General features: G+C 42.8%; 1 pseudogene; it reads right to left on the bottom strand.

Moving 5' to 3' along the window:
* Positions 1-222: 222 nt before the first annotated feature.
* Positions 223-2,874, bottom strand: LOC147449880 (methyltransferase FGSG_00040-like; annotated as a pseudogene).
* Positions 2,875-6,273: the final 3,399 nt, after the last annotated feature.

Consider the following 6,273-nt stretch of genomic DNA (forward strand, 5'->3'; position numbering starts at 1 on the left):
TGTGGTGGTCCTACAACTTTAGAAGCCAGGGGAACCTTTGAAAGATGTGGGACTACCCTGTAGCCGTTTGCTTTCTGAATTATAAACCAACTAAAATGTATTTTCACATCCTTGTTATCCGCATTTCTATGTTTTGCTTGAACACTAAAGCATGGGCAAGCAAACCATAAATATGCAAGTGACCAAGAACTCAATAAAAGGCTTCTAGCCATTCAAGTTTCATATTGAATCAATTCATGAAAGCCTCAAACTCTACATACCGTAATTGTAGGAAATGAGATAATAAGATCATGAAAAGATCTAGAAGAGCTTCAAAAAGATCATAAGCATGCAATGAGATCGAAATTTTCATGATAAGACCATGAAAAGGTCTACAAGAGCTTCAAAAAGATCATAAGCCTGTAACACCTGCGAGAGAGAGAGAGAGAGTCCCCAAATCAGTCGACCTTTTTTGTTTTAGCAAAAGTTGGCACTTATATGCACATGCACATGTTTTGATCCTACCGCCTACATTTCCTCAAAATTGGGTTCTCCCCCTTTCTTTAGGGTTGATTTTGATGTGTGGTAACTTGATGGCGAACTTACCCGTGTTCATATCATCCAAGCATGGGCATAATAGGTAGTTGTCGCTGAAAGCCCAAATCTTGGAAATGCACCACCTTCTAACAAAAAGTGTCATATCATACAAAGAACATTGTATTTGTTAGAAAACAAATATACTAGGAATAGCACCATGATCTCTCTCCATAAGCTGTGTTATGACTTCGGGTTTCTGCTTTCCAAAAACCGCAATGCACTCATTCTCCGCCTGTTCGATGAGATAAGTTACCCGTACCTTTGGTTGACAAAAGATGCCGCTGTACACCAACCATGAAAGCTTGATAACAAAGGAAAAATTCCAAGGACATCCAGGAACACAAGCCCTTAAGGCTTCCATGAGCTCGATTGAAGTTTCAAAGGACTCCCTGAAGTGGGTTGGGTCCACTACGCCCCAGTCTCTAAACCATTGAGCAAAAAAAGCTGATGAATAGCTTGCTAACAGCCATTTCTTCTCTACACTACTCAAGACACTTAGAGAAGCAATCTTGCTTGTGATTTTCTTATACAGTTTGAAGAGCTCTCTGCAAGCAGACATAAGTTTCACACTTTTCCTGAACTCGGTATTATTCTTCATGGCCAAAACATACTCTCTTTTCCCCTTTTCAAATTGAGAACAGAAGCTTGTATTCAAGTCCTGGAGGTGACTTTCGACAGATTTCTCTACCTGGCACCGCTTGCAGATACACTCAAAATTCCATGCTTTTGCCCTAGCTTTGCGATACTCCAGAGGAAATGTTGGGTTAAAGTACGGCATAGTGATCTCTTCGCCGGCTTTAATTTCCGTTGCAGCGTGAATGAGGAGGCCTTTACCCACATGAAACCTGGCAGCATTGGGAGTGCACGAGTGATTGATGTAAGAAGGAAGCAACCAAATTCCAGCACAGCAGAAGTCATACATCATGGCTCTTGATTAAACCCATTGCTCTTCACAATCTTCATTATGAGAGCAATGTCGACTTCCAGAGCATTCACAGTTTCACTTGCTCTTGCATTCTTCATGAATGTGTCCATAGAAGGTACCTCCATGCTTGCGGCATCCCCAGATGAAGCAAGGTTGAAGACTTGACGCAAAAGAACCGAAGAATCTTTACCCTTTTTAACAAGCTCAGAAACCAAATCTTCCTGCATTAGTTCTGCAATCTTTTCTGTCGCAAAAGCATTGTGAACTGGCGATCTTCTCACATCATGCACCGCAAAAGCCAGCGCGTTGCTAGCAAGAAGAAGCTCACCGGGCCTCACTTTTGCAGTCGCAAACAAGCCCCTTCCCCGCCCATCTTCAGTCTGCCTGACCACAACAGGGCCTACATAGTCCGAAAACTTTGGGATGATTTTTCTGTTCAACACAAAATCGGAGAGCCCTTTGATCATTTCGGAAGCAATATTTGCACTCTTCATTGTGTCCAAAAAAGCTCGAATTTCAGAGAGCTCTGGATGACGAGAGAGAAGCTCTTCCAGACATGCGGATGCATCTTGGAAGCGCGTCATGCCATGCAAAGCTCTCCCTTTTCGGTACTTGCTCTTCAAATGATCAGGATCAATCGACAAAGCGGCATCACAATCAATCAAGGCTTCTTCGTACAAACCAAGCTTCATACGAGCTTCAGCCCTATTTGAATAAGCAGCCAGCAAAAGGCTCTGATTTTCTCCCTTCTCCTTCCCCTCCTGGACTATCCTTATGATGCATTCACCATAATACTGAATGGCCTTACTCCAATCTTGGCTAGCAAAGAACGCGTTACCTTTTTCTTTCAGCTGAAGAGGACCATCGCCACCACCATACATGTTGCCCTGACATGCATAGCCATCTGCAATCTTCTCCACATTGGCAGGGTTCTCTACTCGGATAGCAAGGAGGCCATCCGCAGCCCGCTTCAAGTAGGGCTCTTTGATGCGATGCGAGTATTCTTAGGGTAGAGCTTATGGACAGAAGAAGGGGAAGTCGAAGCATGGTTATAGACAGATACACGTACAGCCAAGGAAGGGTTTTGCTCATCTTGGAGGACGGTCGCGATGGCAGTCATGGCAAAGGCATCGACAATGAGGGTACCGAAGAGGGCACAGCCATGGTGGACCTCGCCCACCTTGAGCTCAGAGAGGGAACGGAGCGCAGGGCTTGTAGGGCAGGGGAAGAGGGCCGGGGAAGCGGGTCTTTGAAAGAAAGGTTGGCGAGGGACGGCCACCAACTAAAGCTTGCATAGCAGAATAAGCGTCGGCGCCCTGTCTGTGAACCAGCAGGACAGCCTCTTTTTTGAGCTCCTCCTTCGAAGCCGCCATTGATGCAGGTCTCTGTGAAGCAGTAAGCTGGAGGGAATGAATAGGCTATGGATTAATGAGGTTCCAGCTTCCCGCTACTTTCAAGACTGGAGGACTATATAGTATAACGTCTTCCTCTCCGCTGACATTGACAGCGGTCCAATAGCTTGCCACTATCTCACACCGGCATGGGCAAGAGGAGATCAATGGCCCACGTCCATTTCGGGGATCAGGCGCGATCTGGCCGTTCAATCGCTCTTCGAAAATTGGAAAATTAGGTGCTCGGCTACTCAAAACGTGTGAATTCGGACACCCCCCCTCTCTCCTCCCTCGAATTCGAACCCGAGACGTCATCTTTGCAAATCACCTTGACCACCACACTTGCGCGTGCTTGTTGAAAGCATTGGGAGATGAGTTTATGATGAACCTGTCGCATTGTAAATTTGGGTCAGTTTAGTAAACTCGGGTGAATTGGTAAATTCGGGCGCTGTCGCAAGATCGACGGCCCACAATGCCCGCGCTCCCGAAATAGGTGTGGTCATCGATCCCCTCGTGTCCATGCCCGTATGAGATAGTGCTGAGGCTCGCCCATCCTCATGACTAATTGACACCCCACTTTTCACCTTGGATCTATGGTTATGAAGAGTTGGGGATGGCGGGATAGGTTCTCTGCCATCCGATCTCAGATGTAATACAAAGTGAACACCAACTGAACTCCATTAAAGTGAATGTTTAGTGAACTTATGGTGAACACCATGTGAACTCCCTATGAACATCTTGTAATCTACAAATAGCATGTGAACACACTTATTCCAGAGTGAACATAATGTGAACACATTCGTTGCAAAGTGAACACCATGTGAACTCCATTTCGACATTTTTACCGTTTGGTTCTATCCTCCCAGTACCATTTCAACAAACGCGCGATAGCTTAATAGTGGGGTAAGTGCCTTGCAAGCGGAATGTGATGGGATTGAGGCCCAAGGGCATCATCGACCACCCACTTTCTTTTTTCCTCAGCTTAATCGTACGGCCCATATTGTTCAGTGATTGTGCACCTTTGATCCCACCTCAAGAAGAGGATGCCACATAGTCATGAGGCTTGCCCATAGGCCATAGGGTCGAAAGGGTTGTCTATGTGTTAGAGGGCCCTTGAAGAGCTGAATACATCCCATAGACCACGACTCCGAGCAGGTAAGATATTTGCCTTCACTTTGTTATGCAAACATCACTAATGAGCCCAGTGTCATCTCTTTTCACTAGTTAGAGATGTAATACACATCCTGGGGGGTGGCTCCAAACTCTCCTTTGAGGATGTATTGTTGTGTACCCTCCTATGCTTGGCTAGCTACACAAACAGGTTTAAATGGTCCCCCTAGAAGTGCTTGTATTGGTCCTTTGAGGATGTATTTTTGTGTGCCCTCCTATGCTTGGCTAGCTACACAAACAGGTTTAAATGGTCCCCCTCCTATGCTTGGCTAGCTACACAAACATGTTTAAATGGTCCCACTAGAAGTGCTTGTATTGGTCCTTTGAGGATGAATTGTTATGTGCCCTCCTATGCTTGACTAGCTACACAAACAGGTTTAAATGGTCCCTTTAGAAGTGCTTGTATTGGTCCTTTGAGGATGTATTGTTGTGTGCCCTCCTATGCTTGGCTAGCTACACAAGCAGGTTTAAATGGTCCCCCTAGAAGTGCTTGTATTGGGTCTATGGGGATCCCTTTAAAGGCTCCTTTAGAGGGGCCTATAATTGTAGCACATGCGCCCCGTACTTGATGAGTAACACAAACCGTTGCTTCTTTGTTAGGGGTGATTCAACCACCCCATACATTAAAGAAACACTGGTACGACAGGTTGTGGAGGGTTTTTGTTGAGCGCATGCGTGACAAAACGTTGGTTGTTGTTAGCGAGCCCCTTCATGTTTTTTATATCTTTAAATTCATTTAAGTGATTTATTAACTTTTGGGCGGCGTGGTTATAATCTATTAAATTTGTAGAATCACTTGATACTAGCATGTCATCGGGTATAATCTGTAGAGGACTTTGTTGCAATATGTTTACTTTCATTAATTAACATATGTATTTTTTCATAAGAATCTGTCAACCTTTCAATATTGTTTGTGGTGTGATTATTTCTCTTATATGACATTCTAAAAAGTAAGATTGTAATGTGTTTTGTTGTGAGAACATTTCACACTCATTACGAAAGTTAATATATTTGAATAGTACATTATAAAAAAATGGCTCAAAATGATGTCCAATGATAAGTAGCGAATCTTATTAATCGCTTATATTTAAATATAGAGCGTCCTAATGTATCTCTAAATTAACTTTTGTATTAAATCTCAAATTTTTTTTCAATAGTGTAAGGTTTCCAAAAGTCATAAATTGTAATGGGTTCTAAATTAATAGATCTTGCAATATATATATATATATATCTATATCAATAGGTAGTAGTGAAGTTTTGCAATATTTTCTTAAATAACATTGATGTAGTTTTGATGGTGAAGAATCTATATAACGTACAACATCGCTTCTTTGAATGTGGGACGTGTGTCTAACCTCACTCCTATTTTATTGCAGACATAGCGAGAACCACGAATATGATTGTCAATCCATAGGACGAAGCTGACTCGACCAGTGCATAGAGGGTACAAGAGGTTGTCAATCTCTTGGAAAACAACAAACATCTCGCATCTAACTCAAGCTACACTCAAATGACAGAAATCACCAAAAGCTAGTCACTCATCGACAAACAAATCACATCCATTACAGCATCAAATGACATCCAAACATTACGAAACTTCTAGGACATGTTTATAAGACCTAAGCACACATGCTTATGGTCTCAAATCTCACTTTAGGTCAAGTGCAAAAATCACGATTATTAACAACAACAATGAGTTTTTGACCTAGTGGTTTTCGACCCAGAATGTATCTAAATGCTTAGCAATGATGTCCCAATACCCCGCCTATACTTAGTTTTTGATTTTAAAGCTTAAATTCTTACTTATGATAAAATTAGGCCGCGGTTGGCGATGCCAAAAGCTAAGGAATACCATGAAATGCTTATGTCAATGCATAGAACTCTTACCTGCAGTTGCAACGCAACAGATTGCATTGCAATGTGACAACCGGGAAGGGAGTAGGAAGCACGTGAAGGAGAGAAGTGAGTGCCGTTAGCTCACGTTGTGTTTCTATTATCAAAACTTATGAAAAACGTACAAAAATTGGCTTTTATACCTTAGCCAAGGTTTTCGTGGTCAAAACTAATAATCTTGGAGCTCTAACAAAAGACAGGTTAATACAATCTGGAAGCTTGTAGCCCTGGTAGTAGGAGTTACAATATTCTCGATTCATCAAAATAATAAGTTGTTTACAATGAAAGCTCCGAAAAATGATATCCGGGTTAGCTTGC

Source organism: Adiantum capillus-veneris, chromosome 10 (assembly GCF_014529385.1).
Source record: "Adiantum capillus-veneris isolate H3 chromosome 10, ASM1452938v2, whole genome shotgun sequence".
Taxonomy (NCBI): Eukaryota; Viridiplantae; Streptophyta; class Polypodiopsida; order Polypodiales; family Pteridaceae; genus Adiantum; species Adiantum capillus-veneris.